At 40.5% G+C, this 20,486-nt stretch overlaps 1 protein-coding gene across 10 annotated transcripts in view; it reads right to left on the minus strand.

Moving 5' to 3' along the window:
* The window catches only part of MEGF10 (multiple EGF like domains 10), a 164,520-nt gene that overhangs the window by 136,857 nt on the left and 7,177 nt on the right, over positions 1 to 20,486 (minus strand). Inside the window, exon 1 of one of the 10 annotated variants that reach the window (XM_072728653.1) lies at positions 19,334 to 19,469. The exons of 6 other annotated variants lie outside the window; for them this stretch is intronic. The gene's annotated coding sequence lies outside the window, so the exon portion shown is untranslated. Of the gene's footprint in view, positions 1 to 17,954; positions 18,184 to 19,333; positions 19,470 to 20,486 lie in introns of those variants that run through there. 3 more of the 10 variants (XM_072728657.1, XM_072728654.1, XM_072728659.1) reach the window with 3 other exon arrangements.

The following is a 20,486-nucleotide window of genomic DNA, read 5'->3' on the forward strand; positions in this document are numbered from 1 at the left end:
TGAATGACCCATGGGAAAGACAAAGCTCAGAATACATAAACCAATTGTTCTGGATTTTGAAATATTTTTCTCATTATGTAGAGGAAGAAATGTAAGGTCAAGATTGTCCTATTTAATTGCTAAGCTTTCGAACTCCAAAAGAAAATCCCAGAATTGAAACAAAATGATTATGATACTAGTGATTATAAATATAGAAAAACAATGAAAGCTTTGCTAGAAAAATATGTGGTTCAATTAGAGAAAAAAATTATGTTGTTTCATAGGAGAATTCTATGGATACTTTCCAGGACTTAATTAGCAGTTATTCTGTAAATTCATTTAAAGGTTAAGGCTTTCTTTTCACTGGCATTCCTGTATTCCCAGGAAGTAGCTCTGCTCTAATATGGCTACCTTTAGTTATGATTCTTATGGACCTGGTATTCATCTCAGCTATGGACACAGTGAAGTGACCATGAGCATACACTGGAAGTAGCAAAGGGATGGTCCAGGATGGACTAGGAGTCAGGCAACAGAAGTAACAAAGGAAGGTACAGGAGTCAGGGGTAAAGGAGCAATGGAATAAACTTCTCAATGTCAACCTTTAACTATGCTAAGAAGAATACTTGAGTACTCATGGCTGAAAAGCACAATTCCTAGAGTGCACAGTGCATCCTGGTATACAGAACCATCTCAGCAAACTTCATCAGCAAAACAATGTCTGGGAACACCCTAGAATGAACCCCCGATAATTAGCAGATTTTTCTAGTCTACAGTAACTACAGGACTGTCCTGTATCAATGTGTTAATGAAGTGTAATATAAATACAATCCAGAGAAGAGAAAGAATATATTACAAGATGACTTAAAATATATGTTTGAAATATAGACAACAGGAAAAGGAAGGGATTCATATCATTTTAAGTCTTATTATTGAGAAGTAACTAGGGTCTCTGATGGTCTTTGATGAGGGTCACAACATGAATGCAAGTAAAAGAACATTTTTATGGACCACAAATGTACATAAGTATTTGTACATTACCTAAATAAAGCAAGGAAATGAAAAGCACTAGTGGGCATAAAATGCATATGAAGTATAATGTTAAAAATAAAGAGACATTAACATTAAATATTAAACATTAAGTTAAATAGTAAACATTAATATTTTAATATTAAATAATAATAATTATAAATAATAAAATTATTTATAACAATATTAAAGTAATTTCATGGGTAAATAACACAGGTTTCATGGTAAATAACACCTCTGCTTTTAAGCAAATGCTAATAACTCTTTAAGAGCAGTTTGAACCAATGGACCTAAAGGTGTTTGAACTAAAGGCAAGAGTTTTGAAGTCTGCAGGGTTACAGGCCCAATTGATGACATTTTGTTTAATCTCTTTCCTTCTTCCATTCTTGCTCCTTTAAAAATGTCATTTCCCTTTTGCTTTTATTATAAATCCTCTTCTTTGACACTTTTTTAAAAAAAAATTAAAATCTCTAATAGTAATATCTTAACTTTATCATAAATAATGGAAACTACAGGTAGCAGAATGCAATCCAGTTTAAGTTGACCCCATCACACTGAATACATTCATTTCCTTCTTATGAAGAATCAGTTCCTATAAACTGCATCACTGTCATTTGTTCACGGTTTTAAACTTTCTAATCACCTCATTTGAAAAAGGAAAACTAAAACCTAATGGATTTAAACTGCCCATGAAGACCATCTCAATTGAAGAATCTGTGGAGGATGGAAATGGTTTCCTGCACAGATTATATTTTTCCTGCCCTGCTAATTTTCAAGGGTCTATGATTCATTTCTATAATTCCCTTGGGTCAACATGTAAGCCTCACTAAGTGCTTGAAATTCAAACCATTACATAAGCTTCCTGTCATCTTATTTCTCCCTCTGAAATAATTTATTCTCTCATTAAATATCTAGTTAATGATGTGTTGGGACCTAAGTAAAAATATGCTTTAGTCCTTTCACTAAAAACTGCATAGAAACCTCTGATGGAACCAGTTGTGCACATCCTTTATCTAATATGTGTTCATTACCTGGGCTGCAGGTCATCTTTTGATGTAGCCCATTCCACCACCCCAACTAAACTAAAAAGCAAAGCACAAGTCTTGCTCTTGTCTTCTACTGCACTCGTCCTTGATTACCACTTCTCTCCACATCTGTAAGAATATAACAGATGCTCAATAAATGGTCTTTAACTGAGCTAGATCAAAACTTGGGGCTACAGGACATAGAACATTCACATCATACCAAGCAGTGATTTCAGAGGTTGAAGAGCAATCAGGAGAATACATCTTGTGAATCATGGGCAGTTGATAGGAGTCCAGAGGCTTGAGGCGAAAGACTGATAACTAAAGGTAGGATGGGAAACAAACACCTCAGTTGGGAACTCCAGGTAACTTTGAGAGACCATGCCACCAGGAGATGGCATTTTTGCTCAGGGCTGCTCTGGGTTGGCCAAGTTGCCACTTCATCTAAAAGGCCTATTCATTAATTTATTGAAATATTTACCCAACAATGGAACTGACACTAAAATATGAGCTGTATTATCCCAGAAGATCTTGCTGTTTTTAGGAAAAACAGAAGAAAACTAATCTGAATCTAATTTAAAGAAAAGCTTAGCTTGGCCTGCAACTGAGTAATCCTGACAACAGTGTCTTTGAACCACGGGTCTTTCTTACTATATCTTTGTTGGTTTTTTGTTTGTTTGTTTTTGTCTTTTTTAGATATCTATTTATTCATGTATTTATTTATTGAGAGAGAGAGAGAATGTGTGTGTGTGTGTGTGTGTGTGAACAGGAGGAGGGACAGAGGAAGAGGGAAAGAGCATCTCAAGCTGACTAAGCTGAGCCTGAGGCAGGGGCCGATTTCATGACCCTGGGATCATGACCTGAGCCAAAATCATGAGTTCAATGCTCAAACAACTGGGCCACTCAGGTGTCCCTGGATCTTTTTTTCTTAAGACAAATTTTAACATGGTAAAATTCTGAGTATAAACATGCCTATTTTCATATTTGGCAAGATCATATTTGACATCAATGATGGAAAATGTTGCCTATGTGGATAAAAGTGGTAAAAAATGAATTACAAACATTAGGTATCAGTTGAATCAACAAATAGGGAGTAACATTAAGATTGGTACACCTTTACATGTATGTATATGTACAAATGTTAAATATATCCAAATTAGGGGTGCCTGGGTGGCTCAGTTGGTTAAGCGTCTGTCTTCAGCTTGACTCATGATCCCAGGGTCCTGGGATAGAGCCCCACATCAGGCTCCCTGCTCAGCAGGTTGCCTGCTTCTTCCTCTCCCTTTGCAGCTCCCCCTGCTGGTTCTCTCTCTGTCTCAAATAAATAAATTAAATATTAAAACACACACACACACACACACACATATATATATATATATACACACACACACAAATTACTTGCTCAGGGCTAATGGAACAAGTAGATCAAGTTTATGCTTCATTCATATAAGAATTGAGATTAAATCTTGATTATGCCCTTGAATCACCTGCTTTATGTGGGTCAGATTAAGAGCTAAACTTAAGAATATAGTGAACTAGAAATTCTCTTGGAAATATCCTGAAAGACTCAAATTACACATTAGGAGACAAGGAAATGAATCAATAACTTTAAAAAATGGATCCAGAAACTTTTCAAAACAGTTAAAACAAAATGCCCAAATCTCTATGCCAATGGCCACTCCGGATTAGAAACAAAAAAATTAACTCCATGATATATATGCATCTTCCAAATCTATACTATCTAATGAGCCATGTCAGAAATGAGCAGAGCACTTGGCTCTTTCCTGAGAGCACCACAATCACCATAGAACCCTCTCTGAACTATTCAGAAGAGCTCATGGGAAAGTTTCAAGCCACATTCTCTTACTATTAAGGACATACACTTTTTCTACCTGTCCCAGGTCATTAAACTCTTAGATTCATCTTTAATGATGAGCCAGACTCATGTTCATCATTATAAAAGAAGGAAAAACAACCTTAATGAAGACATTTGCCTTAGAAACTGCCACAATCAAAGACAGACCTTTTCAGATGTAATTAAATTTTTTTCCAAGATAATTTATCCTATTAAAATATGGTAATTTACCATGGTTTCAGGTTATCTGAAAGCTTTCTGAGATTGAAAACTGAAGTTAATTTCTTGCTATAAGCAGTATAATTTGAACCTAAGAGAATCAGGGAGCATTTTGCATTCACATAAGCACATAGAAGCTAAAACTGTTTATATGGAAGGAGACTTAAAGGTATCTGATTGTACCCCTGGAATCTTCAAATATACTTTGGTACCAGAGGGCAAAGGGCACCACAGAAAGAACAGAATCATCCTCCCCCAAAGAGGTCCAAACTTTCCCTGGCAGCACCCTTGGTTGATAGGGACTTAAGAAGAAAGCCCTTGTAGAGATGTCGTTTTTGACAATATCGGTAGGTCCAATTCAAAAATCAGCATGATTGGAGGTTTAATGAAGCACTTTGTTATTCCTTGCAATAAAAAAAAAAAGGAAAAATAGAGACAGAGTTCTTCAGGCTTAATTACCACATCTGTTATTAGGCACTTTACCGTGATTGACTGGAGTGTATGTCGGACACAGTGCCAAAAAAGCCTCCCCATAAAAGCAGCTTCTCGCTCGCTGCCTGAATGGCATCGGTCTATGTTACAACCAGGATTTCCATGGCAAACAAGCAAAGCTTGGCACACATACACCCCGTGCCAGCTGAAGGCATTTTCTCCTGGTGCCACTTAAGCCGGTTGCAGGGCCTAGTGGGCTTGCTCTGACTTCTGCTTCTCTCCCTCCTTCCAGCGCCACCACACTTCCCTGAAGCCCAGGACACACAAGCATAGTGGGCAGACCAGGGAGCAAGATGAAGCCATCAGGGACTGAGCTATGGTCTTGTTGGGATACCTACTTGCAGACACTAAATTTAGGGATTATAATTCAGATATTCTGCAGGTGGAAAGCATTTTCCAGCTTCAAACTAATTATGACATATGCAGCTAACAGCAACAGCAGCTAGGTGGTTTCTCAGGATTCCAGGCCACTGAATGTGACTTTAGGAATGTAGCATTTCGGTCTGTAACATGCATATTAGAAAAACTTACTGCTGTCATTCCTTGTCCCCAGGAAAGCTAATCACTGATGCCTTTGAGTCTGTGCATGCAGGCAAGTGTAGATCTACTCAAGAAGCTGCAGGTTATTTGAAAAGGGTTGCCTTTATAAAGTAGGCCGCCATTCAACTTTTTAAAGGTGCAAAACTCCAGACGCCCCCAACTCGAGCAACTGTGCAGGCAGCAGCCATGTGGGTACAATGACTGGCACAGGGAACCACTCTTCAGACCAGACCAATGGTAAAGCCAGGAATGTCATGGAGATCTCAAGCCTGAACACATGCTACAATACAGAAACACAACCATCACCTCATGCTGGTTGTCTGATGTAAGCAACAGACCAATGCCACAGAAGTTGTGACACACAGTTGCGACATAAATTATGGAAAAGTACTAAACACGATATCCTGTAAATACCTTCTTTTGAAACCATCAGGTGAAAAGAAGGTCCTTGAGGCGTTCTCCCTCTGGATGGAATTTGTTCCTCAAGGATGAGATTGTATAAATTTACAATGCACTCCTCAGTTGCTTTTTGATATCAAGCAATATCCGTGGCATTTCAGATGTGTGGCTACTGTTAAAAGTGATTTGTGCACAGAATCTAACCCCAAAATAATAATGAGCAACATATGAGAAATTGGCAAACAGTGAAAAGATAGAATTTCTGAGTTATTAGAAGAATCTTACTAGAATTTAATTTTAAAAAAGAGAAATATATGGTGTTTTCTAAAAAGGAATGAACAGGGGCATGTAGGTGGCTCAGTCAGTTAAGGGTCTGCCTTCAGCTCTGGTCATGATCCCAGAGTCCTGGGATCTAGCCCTTGACAGGCTTCCTGCTTAGCAGGGAGTCTGCTTCTCCTCCCCATCTGACCCTCCCCCTTGCTCATGCTTTCTCTCTCTCTGTCTCAAATAAATAAATAAAATCTTTAAAAAATAAAAATAAATAAAAAGGATGAACAAAAGCACTTATACACTTGGAGAAGTACATATGAAACAACTCTTTCGGTCCTTGGGATAGAGACTGGATGTCAGTGCCCTAGATCTAGGTTTGCCTTTAGAGCTTGCCTAATTTTCAATGACCTTTCCGGCCTGTGGAGGAAAGAAAGAGCTTTAGGAAATATATTTCAGCCTTCTCAGACAAATGGCAGTCCAGTTTGGTGTCACACACTTCCTGCCAGTCATGATTACCAAAGGGCCCCCTCATATTCCCCAGACTTCCTAAATCTGGCCTTTCTCTTCTCAGCCCATATAATATACATGATTGAAGCTCTTTTCAAACCATGCCTTTCCTTCATTTTCTCTCTTTTTTCTATATCCACAAGTGAGTCTTTGTGATCCCTTGAGAAGAGAAGAAAGATGGGTAGAGCATGGCGAAAGTGAAGTCAACCAATTCTGAAATAATATTAAGGCCTTCTGCAAACAAAAAAAGAGAGCCATTTCAAAGCAAAACTCCCTCAAAAGAAAAATTTCCACGAGTAATGATTTTTGTGGTAGTAAAGAGAAAGGAGTTATATGTTAATATATTTAAAAGCAAATTTGCAGTGGTATCTTGTGTATGATACCAAAAGCATAAGCAACAAACGAATAAAAAACCAGATGTATCGGGCTTCATAAAAATGAGAACCTTTGTGTATCAAAGACACCATCAACGGAGGGAGAGGCAACCCACACAGTAGGGAAAAATATTCACAAATCATCTACCTGATAAAAATCCAGAACATTAAAAAAAGTCACCTATAATCAACAACAATAAAATAAGCAGTGTAATTTAAAAATGGGCAAAGGACTTGAACAGATATTCCTTTAAAGAAGATACAGTAATGGGCACTATATATAGGAAAAGATGTTCTGCATCACTAATAACTAGGGAAATGCCAATCAAAACCAAATGAGGGATCCCTGGGTGGCTCAATGGTTTGGCGCCTGCCTTCAGCCTGGGGCATGATCCTGGAGTCCCAGGATGGAGTCCCACATCAGGCTCCCTGCATGGAGCCTGCTTCTCACTCTACCTGTGTCTCTGCCTCTCTCTCTCTCTCTCTCTCTCTCCCCCTCTCTCTCTCTCTGTCTCTCTCATGAATAAATAAATAAAATCTTAAAAAAAAAACAAAACCACAATGAGACAGTGCACTCCCATTTAATGGCTATTATCAAAACACAAAACAAACAAAACCCCCAAAATGACAAGTATTGGTGAGGATGTAGAGAACTTGCAATCCTGTGCTTTGTTGGTGAACATGTAAAATATTGCAGCTGCTGTGGAAAACAGTATGGTGGTTCCTCAAAAAATTGAAACATGAGATTACCACATGATACAGCAATTCTACTTCTGGGCATATATTCAAAAAGAATTGAAAGCAAGGATTCGCACAGATTTGTACATCAAGGTTCACAGCAGCTTTATTCCTAATACCCAAAAATGGAAACAACACAAATGTCTATTAATCGATAAATGGATAAATAAAATGTGGCATATTCATATGATGTAATATTATTGAGCTGTAAAAAGGAAGAGATTCTGACATGTGCTACAACAAGGATGGACCTTGAAGACATTATGCTAAGTAAGCCAAGTCAAAATGACAAATAGTGTGGGGCCCCTGGGTGGCTCAGTTGGCTGAGCCACTGACTCTTAATTTTGGCTCAGGTCATGAGCTCAGGGCTGTGAGATTAAGCCCCATGGCAGGCTGTATGCTGGGAATAGAATCTGCTTAAGATTCTCCCTCCCCCTCTCCCTCTGCTCCTCCCCGCCTGTGACCCTGCTCTCTCTCTCTCTCAAAATAAATAAGTAAAATCTTTTAAAAAAAGACAAATATTATATAACTCTACTTATATGAGGTATCTAGAGCGGTTGGATTCATAGAGTCAGAACATGGAGGGATGGTTGCCAGGGGCGGGAGGCAAAGGGGAATGGAGAGTTGCTATCTATTGGGTACAGTTTCAGTTTGGGAAGATGAAAGAGTTCTGTACATAGATGGTGGTGATGGTTGCCCATATGTGTGAATATACTTAATGCCGCAGAACTCTACACTTAAAAAGGGTTACATGTTAAGTTAATACAATTAAAAAGAAAAAAAGAAAGAAATATCTAGAGTAAGCCAAGTTCTAAGTAGTAACAGATGTCTGCCCAAGAGATAGGTGACTCCCATTCGCTTCTTCTTATTATCCATCTGCATGATGAAAACAAACATTCACACATTCTTCCATGGCTCAAGCATGGACCTGTAATCTGGTAGCAAGAACCGAAGCAAATGTCAGCAAGTGTAGTAACAACAGTATGATCCTCTGTTGGCCCCAGACCCATCACTGCTTCCTCCCGGGCCAGAACATCACCTCTCTGCTCTCCCAGAGAGCTTGTAAAACAGATGACAATTCCTCCAGAACCCAGACACTGAAACCAAAATCGCACCGTCTGACCATCTCGTAACTTTAAGCAAATGGAAGGAGACTAAAAGGCATCAAACACCTCCAAGCCATCGTGCCCTGTCAGAAGCTTGACTCTCTGCTACTTGTTGGACTCAATTCTGAATCGATTGTTTGACTTGGAATGAACACTCTCAGAGATCTGGACACGTGTGTGCTTCTTACTTTCTCAGAGAAGTTCTAAGGAATTTGAGGTTTCAGAGGAATTTGTCTTCCTCGATTTCAATTCTAAATTCTTCACCTTGGATTTTCTGGGTCACAGCGAAATTGCTTTGCTTTTGGGGTTTTATTTTCCCACCCCTCTAACTGCTAATGAACAGTTAAGGTCACACGAAACAATACAGAAGGCAGATCTCAATCCCTCCTGGCAGGTACTCCTCAGACCAGTTGTTATTTAGAATACCTAGAGGGAGAAAAGAGCTTAAAAGATCAAGTCACACTGCACTTCCCCCACAAAGCAGTTCACAGCTGTACCACAGCTTCTGAGCAACTGCTCTCTGAGGAGACAGCAAGACTTCTGTTGTCCTGCAGGGTCCGCTCAGGTCACCATATGCGGCACGGATTAGAGAGTCCTGGTCCTCTATTACCAAGTGGGGCAAACTGGCCTTTCCATGCCACCCTCCCAAACTGAGGCTCTGTGCCATCACCTGACTCTTTTCAGTCTGTCTTAGGGAACAGGAGCAGACAACAGACTTCACAAAATGTGTAAAAGTTAACTTTTTTTTAAATTTGTGTGTAAGTTTTTAAATTAAAAGAGAGAGAACAATTCATTTTTCCATGTTTTCCTGGAGACGTGTCATAATGGAGTGGAAGAAAATGTATCCATCACGGAGAGGAGAAGTTTGGACTTGGTCTGAAGTTAGCTGAATTTTGAGACTTAACTAAAGTTACGCTTTAAGAAGAAAGTATCCCCCATGCATTGGTCAGGGGCTGTGCCCTAACCATGAGCCAAAACAGAGGAAGAGCCCCCCGGGGGAAAACAGCTGTCCCAAAACTCAAATGCAGCATCTGCGGTCCACAGAAGGGAGCAGAAAGGGGAAGCTCTTTCTGTCACGCATTTGTGCTTCTTGCATTTGGTGTCTGGCCCCATGGTCGCGCCAGGCGGCCACTCCAGTGAAACTGCGGCTCTGCTTGAGAGGCGGTGGCAGTGAGCCTTCATGACGTAGAGAAACTGAAGGGAATCCATTTTACAAAGGCTCCATCTCTACTGTTTTTCCACTAGGCCCTGTTTACTCACGACCCATATTTTGCCTTTGAATAAGCCAAAGAAGCTATGTTCCCATTTCGAGGAGAAGCAAGAAAGTTAGTTATTCTGAGTTTTGTCCCCAGATACTTGGTAACATCCAAGAGCCAGATCCCAAACATGTTCCAGGATGTTAGCTTCAAAGAAACCTTGGGTGATGCTGGCATCAATACCCCACCTTTGGTAGTTTATGGAATAATACTTTTGTTCACCTGACATTCACCTTTGATGGACCCTACCGTGGGTTCCTGGAGGAACACGTGCCCTAGATCATTCCTTAATACAAACTCCTAACCCCAAGGAGTGACAAGACTCATTCTCCTTTCATTTCTGAGTCTCCCAGACACTGTCTGCTGTTCTCTACTGGTCCCTGACACTATACAATAAACTGTTTTCCATTTTCTCTGGCTCACATATCATTTTCAACCTGTGTGAAGCCAAGGACCACCTTGGCTGGCCTTGGGAGACCCTCCCCTGGGTTCCTGGACCCAGCCTGCCTACATCACTCACCTACCCTATTCTCACCTACCCACTCAGCAGCACCCACATACTCCAGACATGGACCCAGAGACTTCCTAGTCACGTTCATGCATTCAGAACAGGCCTTCTAACTTCCCCATCTGATAAATAAGGAAACATATACAGAAGAGGTTTTTTAGCTGCTGAAGATCAAACCAAGGAATGACTAGATCTCAAGACAAGATCCTTAGTCTCCAGATGAGCTACTCCTTCCACCACTGGGGCTACCTACTGGAGTTATAGTGGGGAAAGTATGCTCTCTCACTCAAGAAACATTTCTTTGTTTCACTGCAGAGCACGCTAAAAAAATTTAAAATGTGATGGATTTTGTGACATCTGTATCACTTTCAATGCTTTTCTTTGGCACCAGGGTTAGAAAACACATACATTTACCTCAAATTGATACAGTTCTAGTTGTGGGCTGCTACACTCATGGGTAGTACTGGTGTTTCGTACTTGGGGGATTTTGCCAACCTCCCACAACACAGCACAAAACACACTGAAAGTAAAACTTGAACTGAATCAATGGAGTGAAACTCCCCAAAAGTCGATCTCCCCTTCAGTCATTTTGGTTCATCTCGACTTCTTTCTTCAACTGTGGGCTCCCCACTGGGCCTTCAGTGATCATTCTGAGGTCTGACACTGACCACCCACAAGCATCTTCACTTTCCCTAGCCGCTCAGCAGCCAACAATTGCTAGGCCAAAAGAGAATGATCGGAAAGGCCACTGGCCACTGCACACGGCTTCTTTTTTGTGTGGGTACAGTGGCCAGAGCCAGGCAGAGGCCTGGTCATCTCCCCACATCTCAGAGAGCATGCCGAAGAAGAAATGGTACAGTGGTCCCCAGCATACACTCAAGGGGGTTTGCTCTGCCAGAGGTCTTACTTGTGATGGATCCAACTCCTAGGCAGAGATTGGGAAGCTGCTTCTCTTTTAAAGAACTGGTTCTTTGAAATCAGTGACAAAAATTTGCCGGGGCTTCACAGTCATTTCTTTACTCACTGACACTTTGTTGTGAAAAGCTTCCTGTCACGCCTTGGTTGCCATCCTTCTCGGCCATAGAGCCTGACACATTCACCATCAAAGCAGAGAACACGTCAGCCCCTAACAGATAAAAACACTGTGGTCTCCCATATGTGCCAGTGAATAAATCTGCACACCACTGGACCCTAATTTCATGATTCCATTTCTGCAAGTAGTTACAACCTGGTAAAAAAATGAAAAATGCTCTTCCAAATTCTCTGGCTAGATAAGAGTTTCCTTAGGTCAAGCTATAAGAAATCTTTCTTGGATAGAGAGTTAATACTTCTCTGTCCACCACCACACTCGAACTCTGGACAAATTCAGAAAGATCAGAGTTTGGTCCCCGAGGGAGAGGGCTACACATAAGCACATGTTCGAAATTTTAAAAGCAAATTGAGGGGATCACTTTCAGAAGATCTCTGGATTTCATAACAATACAATATCCCCAACCAAAGACAGTTATGCTGGAAGGTGACAATTGGACCCAGAGGGTTACCTTATGGAATGATCACAACCATAAAAATTAAACTCTACAGAAGCGATGGGCTGTGGGGAGGCCCTCTGAATGGTCCCCAGTGGCTGCACAAACAAAACTCTGAAGCATCATTTACATACTGCCTTGAAAGAAAGGCAAGGATTTTTTTTTTCCCTAGCATTAGCTTGGCAGAGCTCCACCTCATAAGCTTTTTTGTTTTTGCTTTTGAACCGTGGAAGAAAAATGCCTTTGCTGCAGGCAGGTCTTCACCAAAATAAAAGTAAACCATCTGGCCAGCTCTCCTGAGGAAGCCTCTGCACCTGAATCCATGGCTGGGCTAGATGGAATTATCACCCTTCCTGGAGGAGGACCTCTTCTCCCTGGTGTGAGGAACCACCTCGCCTCTCTTAGCCAGTGCTGCCTTGCTAGCTCAGGGCCTCCATTACTTACCTTCTCACAGAGTCTCCCCACTACTTCCTCAGGAGCTAGGGGCCAACTGTTCAAAATCTGAAAATCCAAAGGAGAAACTGTGCAAGCTCCTCCCTTACCTCCTGTCCTCTCAACATTAGTATTCACTCCCTGCTGACTATTTCACTGCACATAAGCACTTCTACTGGAGGAAAGATAGGGTACCTTGGGGAAGTTTTAAGCAAGCAGTGATGCTCCCTTGCAGTCTTGCTGGTATATGGCAAGTGACAAAGTCAAGATTATCCATGTGAGTGAAGGTTGGGAGTGTGGGTCAGGCTCACTGTTTCATGTGATTCTTACATCTCTGTAGTTCTGAATCATCTTGAAATTAATCAGGTCCACAAAGATTTAAGTTCCTAGCCTATTTTTTTTTTTTTTTGGAAGAAGAAGAAGAAGAAGAAAATAGAAAAAGTCAGCATGTCCTGGTCTGTTCAGACAGTCATACCAAAACACCACAGACTGGGTGACTTAACAGAAATTGATTTCTCATAGTTGTGCATGCCAGGAAGTCCAAGAACAAAAACAAGGCACTGGCCAGTTCAAGTTTCTGGTAAGAGCTCCCCTCCTGACTCACAGATGGCCTCTTCCCTCTCTTCTTAGACAATGAAAAGAAGATGCTCTGGTGTCTCTTCCTCTTCCCTAGAAAGCCATCAGCTCTATTGGATTAGAGTCCCACATTATGACCCCGTTTCACCTTTATCACCTCCTCATAGGCCCTATGTCCAAATATGGTCACACTGAAGAACAAGGCTTCCATATATGAATTTTGGGAGATACATTTCAGTCCATAGTATTATGCTTGACCATTTGGGAACTGAAAGGTAATTAATACAGGTCCTATGTGCTCAAGAAGATTAAATGCTAGACTCTATTTATTCTAGAAATTGAAGGGCCCTCAAAGTTTATGCAGTCTCTTCCCATAAGCTCCAAGGATTCCTCCCAGATACACTTCAAAAATGTGCCTCCTGAAGAGGTGGTTGGCTATTTTACTCTGCTTCACAAAAAGAGAGGCACAGAGATTTGAGGTGGTCTGTGGCACTGATTATGAGATAACACAGAGGAATTATATTCAAACTGTGGCTGAGTCCCCAAAGGAAGTTTTGAGGTGCTAACGTCTACAATCACCTAACTCCTAACAATGACAGGGCAATACTTCTCAGGCCAACATGTTTATAAAGTCTTCTCGATTCAGAAGATAGGAGGACTATCATCTGGAAGCTTGTCCCCAAGCCAAGATCAGGACGGTAGTTGGTGAGAGAGGGGAACTTTGTTTTTTCCTGAAGTATGAAGGCAGAGTTTGTACATTAATTAATTTCACAAGGTCAACATCCAAAATAGTACCCCATCTTAAAGACCTCAGACTCATGGGATGCCTGGGTGGCTCAGCAGTTGAGCGCCTGCCTTCAGCTCAGGGTGTGATCCTGGAGTTCCAGGACTGAGTCCTACATCAGGCTCCCTGCACGGGGCCCACTTCTCTCTCTGCCTGTGTCTCTGCCTCTCTCTCTCTCTCTCTCTCTCTCTCTCTCTGTGTCGAATGAATGAATGAATGAATGAATGAATGAATAAATAAATAAATAAATCTTTAAAAAAAATAAAGACCTAGACCCAAGATGCCCTGCACCAGGTCTCTGCAAATGCCTCCCTGGAATTAAAAAGAGAAGTGATCTTAATCAATAAATCCTTGAGTTGAAATTAATCAGATACAAATAAATAAAACTTACTGAGCATTTATTATATGCCATATACAGTCTTTTACATTCATTACATCAGTTAATCCTCATAACAGGTCCATGAAAGAGCTACCATCATTACTCTCACTTAATTGATAAAGAAACTGAACTCTAGAGTAAGTGGTGCAGGGTCATACATCTAGTACATATTGAGATAAACCAGGATTTAAAACCAGGAAGTCTGGTTCTAGAACCCACACTCTAACCCACTACATTATAGCACAATTGGGCCTTAGTTTTTCAAGTACCTTTGTTCACTGGACATAGCAGTCAGTGCTTGAAATGTGTACTAGAATGCAAACTCAGGAGGGTAGGAACCTTGTTTATCTTAGGTAACACCCCTTTCCTACCAAGGAAAAATCACATGGAAGGTAACAGGTGCTCAACAAATGTTTATTGGATAAATAAATAACAGATTATGTTAGATTTAATTAAATTAGCACTATTCTCCTCATTGTCTTCCCATTTTAATGTGATTTTCTACTCCTATCATCACTGGTAATCTTTCACTATCCACTGCCAGTTGAATTTAAGCAGCTTCCAGAGATTTTCCAACTTGGCTCCAACCTACATGTCTGACCTCATGTGTTGATGCTCCATTATAAAACACTCCACTCTAGGCACCCCTGCCTGTCCCTGCCCCTGCCCCTCCCGCTCTGACCCTGGTGGTGTGCCTTTCTACCAACTGGGATAGTCTCTCAGTCTTCTCTGATTATATGAACCTCACTTAGCTTTCAAAGTCCAGTCTTCTCTCATCACCAAAGTCAGTGATTTCTCCTTCTCCTAAGAAGTACTCACTTGGAATCTATCACCTGTTTCTTCAGCCTTTCCTGTCTTCACAAACAGAGGGCAGGAGCCATGCTTTGTCATTTTGCTCTTCCCCCCAACATACAGTAAAAGCTGGACTCAGACACATCAAGAGCAGAGATTGACTGACTGATGCAGATACATCCCATCTAAATGTAAAACACCTACTGATGTGTTTTCTTTTAAGTAAAAATCAAAAAAATTTCAGTGAGGTAAAATTCACATGACCTAGAATTCTTCATTTTAACCACACTATGTAAACATCACCATTACCTAGTTCTAGAACATTTTCATCACCCCAGAAGGAAACCCCATACCAATGATATAACCACTCCCCATTTCCTCCTCTCCTGGCCCCTGACAACCACTAATCTATTTTCTGGCTCTATGGATTTGCCAATTCTGGACACTTCATATAAATAGGATTATATAGTATGTGATCATTTGTATCTGGTGCCTTTCACTTAGCATCATGTTTTCAAAGTTTATCCACATCCTTGATAGCACGTATCATATTTCATTCTTAATGAATGAGTAATATTCCATTGTATGGATATATGACATTTTCTTCATCCAGTCTCCAGTCAATAGTCAGTGGAAATTTGGGTTGTTTTCATCTTGTGGTTATTGTGAATAATACTGATATAACCATTTGTGTACAAGTTTTTATTGGAACACATTTTTTAAAAAGATTTATTTATTTATTTCAGAGAGAGAGCACATGCACAGTGGGGAGAGGCAGAGGGAGAGGGAGAGAGAGTCTGAGCAGATTACCCGCTGAGCAGAGAGCCCCATGTGAAGCTCGTTCTCACCACCCTGAGATCACAACCTGAGCTGAAACCAAGAGTCAGAGGCTCAACCAATTCTGCCACCCAGGCATCCTGGAATACTTTCATTCTGCTGATATCCTACTAGGAGGAAAGAACAAATTCATTAACTAAAAGCCTCATCCTGATTCCATAGTAGGTATAAAACTATCCTTTTAGTATAATACTATCTTCATTTAAAAATATTCATGCCTGTGAGTAAATTGAACTATCATATTTTAGAATATTTTAAATTTCTTATAGCTTATATTTTGTGTTAGGAACTATTTTCTAACTTTTGTATTTAATTAATAGGATCTTACTTAAGCCCTTGGATGATTCTTTCATAAAAGACATAAGCAAACCTTACTCCTGTTAATTATTCCCTATTTTAACATTATTCAATAATAATAACTAATATTGACTAAGTACTTACTATGTGTCTACCCCTAGGCTAAACCTAACTCTCTTCTGGGTACATACTGTTCGCATTTCCCAGGTAATGGAAAGAGGGTTGGAGAGCTTACGTAGCCTGCCCAAGGTCATGAAGGTCCAAGGGGGTAGAGATGAGATCCTGAGCCAGGTTGTCACATGTCATATGGCAAATCAGAAGGCCAGCCAGGACTAGACCCAGACCAAAAATTTTGTCTCTTAATTCATTACTTTGATCCCATGTGTTTGTGTAAATCAACAGTTAGCCTTCAAGTCTATTACCTAAAGGGAGTGTACAAAATGGATACACAGACATCTCACAGATGTGCTAGAACCATTTCAAAGCCAACAACTCCAAATTCTCCTTCAAAACAAAATCTCCTGTTTTCTCTGAGTCTACTAGCTCCACACTGTAACAACAAGTTAGAATGTTCTACAGCTATGATGACCTGCATTGGTGATGGCTGATATCCTTTAGTTAGAAATAGCACCACAAGCAGCTCTTATGCCAGAAGTATCCTTTTGCTTATGAGGATGCTCCACTTTCAGATGTGTCACTTCTGGAGCTCACTGTGGTGCTCAGGAGGTGATGGCAGAAATAAGCAAGAGAGAGGAGCCTAAGACCTCACTCCTCCTACCAGTTTGCCTCAGTTAGCAAAATGGGAGAAAGAAATAAATAAATGCATTCCAATATTAGACTTTAGGAAAGGTGTTGTCTAAAGATTAAGGAAAAATATATATAATCTACAGAGTCTTTCTCTGATTTTTCCTGATAGATTACAATGAAGGAAGTGAATAGTGGGAATGAGATTTGTTAGTTGGCCAACTTGGAGAGGAGTGCTTGTGTTTTAGATTTTCAAGAATAGGACTAGCACTGTTGATTTCTTAGGCACTGGATTTGCTGCCTAGAAAAGTAAAAACATCAACTATGCTGCTGGTCCACTGCTTTCTGACACAGGGCTCTACAGCTATGGAAGGAAGGGCAAATTAATGGATATTTAAAGCTCCAAGCCTTCCCAGTTCCACCAAGATCCAAATTATATGACAGTTGGGGTTGCCAGAGTTTCCCGTTTTCTTTTCTTTTTAAGATTTTTTATTTATTCATGAGAGACACACAGAGAGAGGCAGTGACACAGGCAGAGGGAGAAGCAGCCTCCACACAGGGAGCCCAATGCGGGACTCCATCCCTGGACTCCAGGATCACGTCCTGGGCCAAAGGCAGGCACTAAACCACTGAGCTGCTGAGCCACCCAGGGATCCCCGAGTTTACTGTTTTCTATCACTCCTATACAGCTTTAATTCTATACTAACTATTATGCTTTAAAATTTTTTTAATTTTTTATTTAATATAAAATCCATACAAAAAAGGACACAAAATTGAACAGCTCAACACATTTTCACAAAATGAACACACACATAACTGACACAGTTAGTAAACAGGACAACATTTGCATTTCAGAAGCCCTCCTTGGGGCAGGGTTTAATTCTGACACTAAACAAGGTCCCAGTAAACATCCTGTGCCTTAAAAAAAGCATATAGAGCTACTTGGGACACAGCCACAATAAAAGACATATCTCTTCCTATTTTTTCAACAAAAGCTGCATCAACACAGAACTTTAAGTAGAGCACAGGTACCCATCCCTCAGAGCACTGAGGAACAAGCCCCTCCAAATCACAGGGATGGAGCCTAATGACAATGAAGGGAAAATTAATTAGCTAATCAGGAGCATGTTTAACACAATCCTTTTGCCACCTGCAAAGAACAGTCTTCTCTTCCCCTTCTCCACTTCAAAGGCACCTACATCACTGGTAAAACCAAATATCCACTCAATAAAGTATAAACAAACTGTAAGAGGAGGGAGACAGAAATATAATGAAGAAAATAAAGCCACTTGCCTCGCTGCAATCCACTTACTTCTCCTTCTTTAATGGATTTACAATGATAGTCTATCATCAAGGTGCAATGACAGACTTAATTACAAGGAGTTCTAAGTGACCTCAGGAAAATCATATATTGCCCTCTCCTGGGTACAAACCTCCTTAAGCCTAATCCTCCCAGTTAGGAAACCTCTTATCTCAGAGACAAAAAGATTCCTACTGGCCAAGGAGCACCAGCTGCTTGAACACTCTTTGTAAATGGGCTCTCCACAGCCCACGCCATCCAGAAAAGGCTTTCCCCATTTCACCTCACTCAAGGCTACATTCTGTGACTAACTTAAAAAAAAGAAAGAAAGAAAAAATAGCCACCTACAAATATCCACAGGAACCAGGGACTAATTTTCCTTTTGAAGGAAACTCAGAGTCAAGGCTAAATGAATGACATACTTTTTCATAAAGGAAGTAATCAGGCTAAATGAGCAGTCCTGTGCAATAAGTTCGTGACCTTGCTGAGGCTATGACCTTGAATTTGAATCCTGGGACACAAAGAATGTAGCCAATTGTTGAACACTGGATTAGGTCTTTACAGGAAGTTTGCAAGCCTTTCCATCTGGGGCTAGAATCCAGTTTGGAAGTTGGGGGTGAGGGGAGATATCAAAATGATATCAAGGAATCCCCCAATATCATAACTGTCCAAATAGATCAATAATTTTCTTTTTTCTTTTATATTTTAAAGATGTTATTTAGATATTCATGAGAGACACAGAGAGAGGCAGAGACATAGGCAGAGGGAGAAGCAGGCTTCCCGTGAGGAGCCTGATGCAGAACTCGATTCCAGGACCCTGGGATCACAACCCAAGCCCAAGGCAGACAGACACTCAACCACTGAGACACCCAGGTGTGCCTAGATCAATAATTTTCTAATGGAATTAACTGTATCTCAATCTCAAAAAAGAAAAAGAAAAAACTTCTCAATTACAAATCTTATATCTGAATCTAGACTTGGAAGCATTATGAACACATCGTGATATATATATATATATATATATATATATATATATATACACACACACACACTAACCACACCCTGGAACAAAGAATCATTCTATGAGGTCATAGGGTTTGATTTATGCTTTCAGATCAAAAACCTGTTTTTGATAAACCTGGAGAAAAGAGGCAGAGAAATGTGCCTTTGCATGGGCAGAGAGGTCTTTTTTATTTTTAAAATTAATAAAACCCTACAATAAGTCAGGGGAACAAACTCAGAAACAATTCTTCATTGGCCAAATATCAACTGGGAGTTCTAACAGACTAGTTCCCCTAACACCACGTCTCATGCTCCCAAACCAGATTAATGATGCTTCCACAGAATTACTTTCTTCCTTCCCAAATCCTACCTCAGACACATTGCTGCAAGTAGTTTAACTGTGAAAGGCCTTGACCTCCTTTCTTTGTCTCTCCGATTCAAGTGTGTCTGTTTCCTTGGGGCTACCAAGCTCAGTTGGATGGCTGGCCAGAGCAGAATGTAGCATCAGCCAACGAGGGAACAATGGGCCCCTTTCTCTGGCTGTCACATGAACAGCGTTGTGTTACAGCCATTGTCCCTCCAAGCAGAGAGGGAAAGGCACGGGTTCTCACAGGCTAGCTATTTTCCGTGACCCCCTCTGACCGAGTCACTAAAATATTTTAAAAGGAGGAGGAAGAAAAAGAAAAAAAAGAGTTGTACCTTGTGAATGGAGCAACGGAGCCCTAACAAGGATTATGGTGCATCCATGGACCACCTGTATCAGAATACCTTGTCAAGAATACACATCTCTGGGCCCTACAACATACCTACTATGTCCAAATCATTAGAGGGAAGCCAGTATCTGCTGGTTTTTCTCAGGCCTCTGTTTAAAACCAGGCTTGCACACAAGCCTTGCTAATCTCACTGAAGGCCTGAGTGTGCATATCTCTCTGTTCAAGAGAGGCAAGGAGATGGGGGATAGTTTATATCATGGGTACAAAAATCTCAGTGAGGGGGAAACACGAGGAGAAGACAGGTTAGAATGATCAGAATGATCAGGGCACAGGGATGTGGAGAATGAGGCCAGAAATTTAAAAAGAAATCTCTGGTCAAAAGGTAATAGGAATTTGAGGGTAGAGCCAGCAACAGAAACAAAGAGGGAGGTGCAGGAAAAGTTGCAGGAAGACTCAGAAGTAATCCAGCAGAGGCTGGAGCCTTCAGAAGAAGACGGATGGGAAGAAGTTCTCCAGCAGTGGTGTGGACAAACAGATTTTCAAAAAACATACGGGTTTCATATTTTTTGTTTTAAATAAATTAATTAATAGTAACCAATAAAAACATGTGAAATTATTATAAGTAATATATAATAATTCTAACAACAATTAATTATTTAATGGTTCAACAGCTTGAAGTTTTAAGATGTGAACTTCCTCCACAATCTGAAGCTTTAAAAGCCAGCAACTCAGAGTTACATGTTGGATGATATTTTACGGAAGTGAAAGAAATAAGAAGTGATATCTGTGTTTCAGTGGACAACTTCATGG

Source organism: Vulpes vulpes, chromosome 12 (assembly GCF_048418805.1).
Source record: "Vulpes vulpes isolate BD-2025 chromosome 12, VulVul3, whole genome shotgun sequence".
Lineage (NCBI taxonomy): Eukaryota > Metazoa > Chordata > Mammalia > Carnivora > Canidae > Vulpes > Vulpes vulpes.